The sequence below is a fragment of the Oncorhynchus masou genome, unplaced genomic scaffold (assembly GCF_036934945.1).
Source record: "Oncorhynchus masou masou isolate Uvic2021 unplaced genomic scaffold, UVic_Omas_1.1 unplaced_scaffold_623, whole genome shotgun sequence".
Classification (NCBI taxonomy): Eukaryota; Metazoa; Chordata; class Actinopteri; order Salmoniformes; family Salmonidae; genus Oncorhynchus; species Oncorhynchus masou.
In genome coordinates this window covers 270735-282500 of record NW_027012660.1, presented here as the reverse complement: position 1 = coordinate 282500, position 11766 = coordinate 270735, and the positions used below count along the sequence as shown (strand labels likewise).

At 47.1% G+C, this 11766-nt stretch overlaps 1 pseudogene; it reads right to left on the bottom strand.

Moving 5' to 3' along the window:
• Window positions 1-11766, bottom strand: part of LOC135536472 (ryanodine receptor 2-like) — a 317124-nt pseudogene that overhangs the window by 43893 nt on the left and 261465 nt on the right.

Genomic DNA, 11766 nt, shown 5'->3' with positions numbered 1-11766 from the left:
GCTCGACGCTAGAGGTTAACACAGTGCCCTCCAACCCGGAAGCCAGCCGCACCAATGTGTCGGAGGAAACACCGTGCACCTGGCAACCTTGATTAGCGCGCACTGCGCCCGGCCCGCCACAGGAGTCGCTGGTGTGCGATGAGACAAGGACTTCCCTCCCTAACCCGAGCGACGCTAGGCGAATTGTGCGTCGCCTCATGGACCTCCCTGTCGCGGCCGGTTGCGACAGGGCTTGGGCGCGAACCCAGAGTCTCTGGTGGCACAGCCCTTAACCACTGCGCCGCCCGGGAGGCCCCGAGCTCAGTGACTTTCAACGTGGCACCGTTATGGGTTGCCACCTTTCCAACAAGTCAGTTCGTCAAATTTCTGCCCTGCTCGAACTGCCCCGGTCAACTGTCAGTGTTGTTATTGTGAAGTAGAAACCTCTAGGAGCAACAACGGCTGAGCAGCAAAGTGGTAGGCCATACAACCTCACAGAACGGGACCACCAAGTGCTGAATTGCGCATATCGTAAATATAGTTTGTCCTCGTTTGCAACACTCACTGCAGAGTTCCCAACTGCCTCTGGAAGCAACGTCAGCACAAGAACTATTCGACGGGAGCTTCATAAAATGGGTTTCCATGGCCGAGCAGCCGCACACAAGCCTAAGATCATCAAGTGCAATGCCAAGCGTCGGCTGGAGTGGTGTAAAGCTCGCCGCCATTGGACTCTGAAGCAGTGGAAATGAGTTCTCTGGAGTGATGAATCATGCTTCTGGCAGTCCGACGTCAGGACAAATCTGAGTTTGGCGGATGCCAGGAGAACGCTACCTGCCTGAATGCATAGACCTAAACAGACCTGACCTAAACCCCATCAAACACCTTTGGGATGAATTGAAATGCCGACTGCGAGACAGGTCGAATCACCCAACATCAGTGCCGACCTCAGTAATGCTCTTGTGGATGAGCAAGTCCCATAATGTCCACACCAGCTAATATACACCACACCATCTAATATACACCACACGAGCTAATACATACCACACCAGCTAATATACACCACACCAGCTAATACACACCACACCATCTAATACACACCACCCCATCTAATACACACCAACACAAGAAATGAGACAGACACTAAAAGCGGTTCTCACCTTCATAGTCTTGGCTCCCTCCACCAGACTGCCTCCTAGGAAGGTGTTGTACATGATTCTGCAGAACCCTCTGGAGACGCTGAAGGTAAAGTGGAACAGGCCCATGATGACGGACCAATAGAAGGAGAGCAACGTCATCACCATGTCCTTCACTGTCATCTTCTTCATCCTCTTCATCTGCTTCTTCAGGCTCTTCATGGACAGAACCTGTAGAGGAAAGACGTTCTTGGTCATCTTTAAATGGATCGACTGGCTGTAGATATATACTTTTGATATTGTCAAATGAAATACATTTACATTCATCAGGAACATGACGTTGTAGCGTAGCGCCATCAGGGCGGTCCGGACCGTGGTCACAGAGAAGAAGCCCATCTCAGGGCTCTCCTCTTCCGGTTTCTCCTTCTCGCTCTCCTCCTTCATGGCCGACCGCTCCCCGATGTCGGACATCTGGGCGGCCAACTGCATCTCAAAGATGGTGTCCTCGCAGAAGTTAACGAACAGCTCCATCTTCTCCTTTTCCCCGCCCTCGTTGACCACGTCGAAGATGAACTGTCGTTTGGACTCTTTGACCTGGGGCTTCTCCCACTGCGTACGACTGGACTCGCTGATCTCGAAGTAGACCCTCTCGATGCGCTTGGCACTGCCCATGATCTCGATACGGCCCAGGTAAGGCTGGAAGTAATTCAGCACACTCTCAGCCAGCTCCAGGAAGGTCTGCAGGCGCGTGTCGTGGGGCATGTGTTCGGACAGGTTGGTCAGAAGCACGGCCACGTTGAAGCCGATGTCTTTGGCCGGCTCGTGGAAACGCTCCACAAACTCCTCGTAGTCCAACAGCTCATTCTCGTCAGGCTCCGCACAGGACAGCAGGAACTCTGTCTCAGACTGGGTGTAGTGCTTGTGGCTCTCCATGGCTTTGTGGAAGTCTCTCTTGGAGATGACCCCTTTACCATCCGGGTCGTACTCCTTTATAGCAATAATAAAACATTTCACTGCATTTGAAAGATACTGATCAAGATAATCAATGTACATTAAAAGTACAAAAGTACATTAAAAGTACAAAAGTACATTAAAAGTACATTAAAAACACATTAAAAGTACAAAAGTACATTAAAAGTAAATTAAAAGTACATTAAAAACACATTAAAAGTACAAAAGTACATTAAAAGTAAATTAAAAGTACAAAAGTATATTAAAAACACATTAAAAGTACAAAAGTACATTAAAAGTACATTACAAGTACAAAAGTACATTAAAAGTACATTACAAGTACAAAAGTACACAAAAGTACCTTGAAGGCGTCGGACGACGTCAGGTCTTTGAGTTTAAGGAACATGTCGAAGAACTTGAGGATCATCTCCACGTTGTTGGAGGACTCTACTAGCATGTCGACCATCTGCTTCCCAATGGTTCCGTTGACCACGTTGCCTTCCAGCATGGACAGCAGCATCACAACCATGTCTTTCTGCAGATCCATCAACTCTTTCAACAACTCTATCTGGCTCGAGTCCTGAAGGAAGGACAACAACAATGCACTTAGAAAACTGTTCAGAGCATCAATAAAACATGGATGTGGATATTGCCAATGCTGCTGCTGCTGCAACTACTACTACTACTACACCCACTACTACTACTACACCCACTACTACTACACCTAATACTACAACTACTGCTGCTGCTACTACTACTACTACAACTACACCTACTACACCTACTACTACTACACCTACTACACCTACTGCTGCTACTACTACTACTACTACTACTACTACTACTACTACTACTACTGCTGTTACTACTATTACTACTACTACTACTACTGCTACTACTACTACTGCTGTTACTACTACTACTACTACTACTACTACTACTACTGCTGTTACTACTATTACTACTACCACTACTACTGCTACTACTACTGCCACTGCTACTACTACTACTACTACTGCCACTACTACTACTACTACTACTGCCACTACTGCCACCACTGCTACTACTGCCACCACTAGCACTTCTGCTACTACTGCCACTGCTACTACTACTACTACTACTACTACTACTACTATTGTTACTAATGCTACTATTGTTACTACTACTATTGTTACTGCCACTAGTACTACTGCTACTACTGCTACTACTACTACTAATACTACTACTATTGGCACTACTAGCAATATTGTTACTACTACTATTTTTACTACCACTGCTACTATTGTTACAACTACTACTACTATTGTTACTAATGCTACTATTGTTACTACAATTACTACTATAGTTGCTGCTACTACTAATACTACTACTATTGTTACTACTATGAATACTATTGTTACCACCACTGATACTATTACTATTGTTACAACTACTACCACCACTGCTATTGTTACTGCTACTACCACTAAAACTACTACTATTACTATTGTTACTACTACTACAACCAATATTACTGCTATTGTTACTGCTACTACCACTAAAACTACTCACATTAATAGTGTTACATCAGTACTACAACTATTACTATTGTTACTACAACTAGTACTATTGTTACCACCAGTACTACTACTATTACTATTGTTACTACAACTATTACTATTGTTACTACAGCTATTACTATTGTTACTACAACTATTACTATTGTTACTACAACTATTACTATTGTTACTACAACTAGTACTATTGTTACTACAGCTATTACTATTGTTACTACAACTATTACTATTGTTACTACAACTAGTACTATTGTTACCACCAGTACTACTACTACTACTATTGTTACTACAACTATTACTATTGTTACTACAACTATTACTATTGTTACTACAACTATTACTATTTTTACTACAACTAGTACTATTGTTACCACCAGTACTACTACTACTACTACTATTGTTACTACTACTACTACGATTGTTAATACCACTACCACTAAAACTACAACTATTACTATTGTTACTACCACTACTGCTATTGTTACTACCACTACTACGATTGTTACTAACCACTACTACTATTGTTACTACCACTACTACGATTGTTACTAACCACTACTACTATTGTTACTACCACTACTGCGATTGTTACTACCACTACTACTATTGTTACTACCCACTACTACTATTGTTACTAACCACTACTACTATTGTTACTACTATTGTTACTACTACTACCACTACTACTATTGTTACTACTACGATTGTTACTACCCACTACTACTATTGTTACTACTACTATTGTTACTATTACTACGATTGTTACTACTACAATTGTTACTATTACTACTATTGTTACTACTACAATTGTTACTATTACTACTATTGTTACTACTACAATTGTTACTACTACTACTACTACTACTACTACTGCTACTCCTCCTCCTACTACTACTACTGTTACTACTACAATTGTTACTACTACTACTACTACTACTATCACTACTACTACCACTACTACTACTACTGCTACTACTATCACTACTACTACTACTACTGCTACTCCTACTACTCCTACTACTCCTACTCCTACTACTACTACTACTACTACTACTGCATAGTAATCCAATGCTACTGACCTGTGACAGCTTCATCTGCATGTGAGCGAAGACATGGAGGAAGCCAACGACAGCGTCCCACAGACGGCTGTGAGCTAGACTCTGCTGGTTCCCAGTACACGGACCCTACAACACAAAAACACAGACGGCCGTGAGCTAGACTCTGCTGGTTCCCAGTCCACGGACCCTACAACACAAAAACACAGACGGCCGTGAGCTAGACTCTGCTGGTTCCCTGTAGACGGACCCTACAACACAAAAACACAGATGGCCGTGAGCTAGACTCTGCTGGTTCCCAGTCCACGGACCCTACAACACAAAAACACAGACGGCCGTGAGCTAGACTCTGCTGGTTCCCAGTCCACGGACCCTACAACACAAAAACACAGACGGCCGTGAGCTAGACTCTGCTGGTTCCCAGTCCACGGACCCTACAACACAAAAACACAGACGGCCGTGAGCTAGACTCTGCTGGTTCCCAGTCCACGGACCCTACAACACAAAAACACAGACGGCCGTGAGCTAGACTCTGCTGGTTCCCAGTCCACGGACCCTACAACACAAAAACACAGACGGCCGTGAGCTAGACTCTGCTGGTTCCCAGTCCACGGACCCTACAACACAAAAACACAGACGGCCGTGAGCTAGACTCTGCTGGTTCCCAGTACACGGACCCTACAACACAAAAACACAGACGGCCGTGAGCTAGACTCTGCTGGTTCCCAGTCCACGGTCTCTACAACACAACAACAAAAAACACATCATGGTACATAAGTCTGCCTGTGAAAAGATTTTACTTTACTATTTGAAGGGAGAATAAGGATGGCCCTGGGATCAACAGTACCTGTATGTACTCTGTGAGAGTATTGAAGACCTGTTTGGCGACGTTAATTGCCTTGGAGAAATTGCGCTGTCCTTGTTCATCAATGACGTCCTTTCCCGAATAGTACCAGTAGAAATCACTGATTGATTCCTGTGTGTCGAGAGAAGAGCCACATAGACAAGTGGTTATCAACAGTAGGATGACTCCATTGAGCAGAGTTGAAGCGCTGTAACAATATAACCCTTAGAAGAGTGTAAAAGGTGAGCTCACCTGAACCCTCAGAAGGTAGTCCACGGTAGAGATGATGATGTTGACCGTAGTGTTGTTCCCCGTCTGTGTTCTCAGGTAATTCTGAAAGCCTTTCCACATCGAGGCGGAAGGGAAGAACAACAACACATACAGCGTTCTATAGTGGTGCACGACCACAATGACAGATTCCAGGTACAACTGGGAAACAACTAGGAAACAGAGAGGAGATGGGGTTCGACTAGGGGGGAGGGGGGCAACAGTGGGTGAGCCAGACTGGAAGTCTAGCGGGACTTGGGCTAGACTACAGTACCTCTTACCTGAGTTGTGACCTTCACAGAGCAGCTGCAGGAAGCGGAACAGGTCACAGGTGAACTCGTCGTCCTGCATCACCTTCTCTCCTGTATGGCGGCGGGGAGACAGACGGACACACGGGAGGGACAGCAGAGAGCATCAATAACAGAGCTGGCTGGTTTTGATCCACAATCACTACTGATCTGACTGAGGTGTGGAGTAAAACCCAGGTACACCTGGGACACAAGATACACCTGGGACACAAGATACACCTGGGACACATGATACACCTGGGACACAAGATACACCTGGGACACAAGATACACCTGGGACACAAGATACACCTGGGACACATGATACACCTGGGACACAAGATACACCTGGGACACAAGATACACCTGGGACACAAGATACACCTGGGACACAAGATACACCTGGGACACAAGATACACCTGGGACACATGATACACCTGGGACACAAGATACACCTGGGACACATGATACACCTGGGACACAAGATACACCTGGGACACATGATACACCTGGGACACAAGATACACCTGGGACACATGATACACCTGGGACACAAGATACACCTGGGACACAAGATACACCTGGGACACATGATACACCTGGGAAACATGATACACCTGGGACACATGATACACCTGGGACACAAGATACACCTGGGACACAAGATACACCTGGGACACAAGATACACCTGGGACACAAGATACACCTGGGACACATGATACACCTGGGACACATGATACACCTGGGACACATGATACACCTGGGACACAAGATACACCTGGGACACATGATACACCTGGGACACATGATACACCTGGGACACATGATACACCTGGGACACATGATACACCTGGGACACAAGATACACCTGGGACACAAGATACACCTGGGACACAAGATACACCTGGGACACAAGATACACCTGGGACACATGATACACCTGGGACACATGATACACCTGGGACACAAGATACATCTGGGACACATGATACACCTGGGACACAAGATACACCTGGGACACAAGATACACCTGGGACACATGATACACATGATACACCTGGGACACAAGATACACCTGGGACACAAGATACACCTGGGACACATGATACACCTGGGACACAAGATACACCTGGGACACAAGATACACCTGGGAAACATGATACACCTGGGACACATGATACACCTGGGACACATGATACACCTGGGACACAAGATACACCTGGGACACATGATACACCTGGGACACATGATACACCTGGGACACATGATACACCTGGGACACATGATACACCTGGGACACAAGATACACCTGGGACACAAGATACACCTGGGACACACGATACACCTGGGACACATGATACACCTGGGACACCTGGGACACATGATATACCTGGGACACATGATACACCTGGGACACATGATACACCTGGGACACAAGATACACCTGGGACACAAGATACACCTGGGACACATGATACACCTGGGACACAAGAGGGACACAAGATACACCTGGGACACATGATACACCTGGGACACATGATACACCTGGGACACAAGATACACCTGGGACACAAGATACACCTGGGACACATGATACACCTGGGACACAAGATACACCTGGGACACAAGATACACCTGGGACACATGATACACCTGGGACACATGATACACCTGGGACACATGATACACCTGGGACACATGATACACCTGGGACACAAGATACACCTGGGACACAAGATACACCTGGGACACAAGATACACCTGGGACACATGATACACCTGGGACACATGATACACCTGGGACACATGATACACCTGGGACACATGATACACCTGGGACACATGATACACCTGGGACACAAGATACACCTGGGACACATGATACACCTGGGACACAAGATACACCTGGGACACAAGATACACCTGGGACACAAGATACACCTGGGACACAAGATACACCTGGGACACATGATACACCTGGGACACAAGATACACCTGGGACACATGATACACCTGGGACACATGATACACCTGGGACACATGATACACCTGGGACACATGATACACATGATACACCTGGGACACAAGATACACCTGGGATACATGATACACCTGGGACACAAGATACACCTGGGACACAAGATACACCTGGGACACAAGATACACCTGGGACACAAGATACACCTGGGACACATGATACACCTGGGACACAAGATACACCTGGGACACATGATACACCTGGGACACATGATACACCTGGGACACAAGATACATCTGGGACACATGATACACCTGGGACACAAGATACACCTGGGACACAAGATACACCTGGGACACATGATACACATGATACACCTGGGACACAAGATACACCTGGGACACAAGATACACCTGGGACACATGATACACCTGGGACACAAGATACACCTGGGACACAAGATACACCTGGGAAACATGATACACCTGGGACACAAGATACACCTGGGACACATGATACACCTGGGACACATGATACACCTGGGACACATGATACACCTGGGACACATGATACACCTGGGACACAAGATACACCTGGGACACAAGATACACCTGGGACACATGATACACCTGGGACACATGATACACCTGGGACACATGATACACCTGGGACACACGATACACCTGGGACACAAGATACACCTGGGACACATGATACACCTGGGACACATGATACACCTGGGACACATGATACACCTGGGAAACAAGATACACCTGGGAAACAAGATACACCTGGGACACAAGATACACCTGGGACACAAGATACACCTGGGACACAAGATACACCTGGGACACAAGATACACCTGGGACACATGATACACCTGGGACACAAGATACACCTGGGACACATGATACACCTGGGACACATGATACACCTGGGACACATGATACACCTGGGACACATGATACACCTGGGACACATGATACACCTGGGACACAAGATACACCTGGGACACAAGATACACCTGGGACACAAGATACACCTGGGACACATGATACACCTGGGACACAAGATACACCTGGGACACATGATACACCTGGGACACAAGATACACCTGGGACACAAGATACACCTGGGACACAAGATACACCTGGGACACATGATACACCTGGGACACATGATACACCTGGGACACATGATACACCTGGGACACATGATACACCTGGGACACATGATACACCTGGGACACATGATACACCTGGGACACAAGATACACCTGGGACACAAGATACACCTGGGACACATGATACACCTGGGACACATGATACACCTGGGACACATGATACACCTGGGACACATGATACACCTGGGACACATGATACACCTGGGACACATGATACACCTGGGACACATGATACACCTGGGACACATGATACACCTGGGACACAAGATACACCTGGGACACAAGATACACCTGGGACACATGATACACCTGGGACACATGATACACCTGGGACACATGATACACCTGGGACACATGATACACCTGGGACACATGATACACCTGGGACACATGATACACCTGGGACACATGATACACCTGGGACACCTGGGACACATGATACACCTGGGACACAAGATACACCTGGGACACATGATACACCTGGGACACATGATACACCTGGGACACATGATACACCTGGGACACATGATACACCTGGGACACATGATACACCTGGGACACATAATACACATGGGACACATGATACACCTGGGACACAAGATACACCTGGGACACATGATACACCTGGGACACATGATACACCTGGGACACATGATACACCTGGGACACATGATACACCTGGGACACATGACACACCTGGGACACAAGATACACCTGGGACACATGATACACCTGGGACACATGATACACCTGGGACACAAGATACACCTGGGACACATGATACACCTGGGACACAAGATACACCTGGGACACAAGATACACCTGGGACACATGATACACCTGGGACACATGATACACCTGGGACACAAGATACACCTGGGACACAAGATACACCTGGGACACAAGATACACCTGGGACACAAGATACACCTGGGACACATGATACACCTGGGACACAAGATACACCTGGGACACATGATACACCTGGGACACAAGATACACCTGGGACACATGATACACCTGGGACACAAGATACACCTGGGACACAAGATACACCTGGGACACAAGATACACCTGGGACACATGATACACCTGGGACACATGATACACCTGGGACACAAGATACATCTGGGACACATGATACACCTGGGACACAAGATACACCTGGGACACAAGATACACCTGGGACACATGATACACATGATACACCTGGGACACAAGATACACCTGGGACACAAGATACACCTGGGACACATGATACACCTGGGACACAAGATACACCTGGGACACAAGATACACCTGGGAAACATGATACACCTGGGACACAAGATACACCTGGGACACATGATACACCTGGGACACATGATACACCTGGGACACATGATACACCTGGGACACATGATACACCTGGGACACAAGATACACCTGGGACACAAGATACACCTGGGACACATGATACACCTGGGACACATGATACACCTGGGACACAAGATACACCTGGGACACAAGATACACCTGGGACACATGATACACCTGGGACACAAGATACACCTGGGACACATGATACACCTGGGACACAAGATACACCTGGGACACATGATACACCTGGGACACATGATACACCTGGGAAACAAGATACACCTGGGAAACAAGATACACCTGGGACACAAGATACACCTGGGACACAAGATACACCTGGGACACAAGATACACCTGGGACACAAGATACACCTGGGACACATGATACACCTGGGACACATGATACACCTGGGACACATGATACACCTGGGACACATGATACACCTGGGACACATGATACACCTGGGACACATGATACACCTGGGACACAAGATACACCTGGGATACATGATACACCTGGGACACAAGATACACCTGGGACACAAGATACACCTGGGACACAAGATACACCTGGGACACATGATACACCTGGGACACATGATACACCTGGGACACAAGATACACCTGGGACACAAGATACACCTGGGACACATGATACACCTGGGACACAAGATACACCTGGGACACAAGATACACCTGGGACACAAGATACACCTGGGACACATGATACACCTGGGACACAAGATACACCTGGGACACATGATACACCTGGGACACAAGATACACCTGGGACACATGATACACCTGGGACACATGATACACCTGGGACACATGATACACCTGGGACACATGATACACCTGGGACACATGATACACCTGGGACACAAGATACACCTGGGACACAAGATACACCTGGGACACAAGATACACCTGGGACACATGATACACCTGGGACACAAGATACACCTGGGACACATGATACACCTGGGACACAAGATACACCTGGGACACAAGATACACCTGGGACACAAGATACACCTGGGACACATGATACACCTGGGACACATGATACACCTGGGACACATGATACACCTGGGACACATGATACACCTGGGACACATGATACACCTGGGACACATGATACACCTGGGACACATGATACACCTGGGAC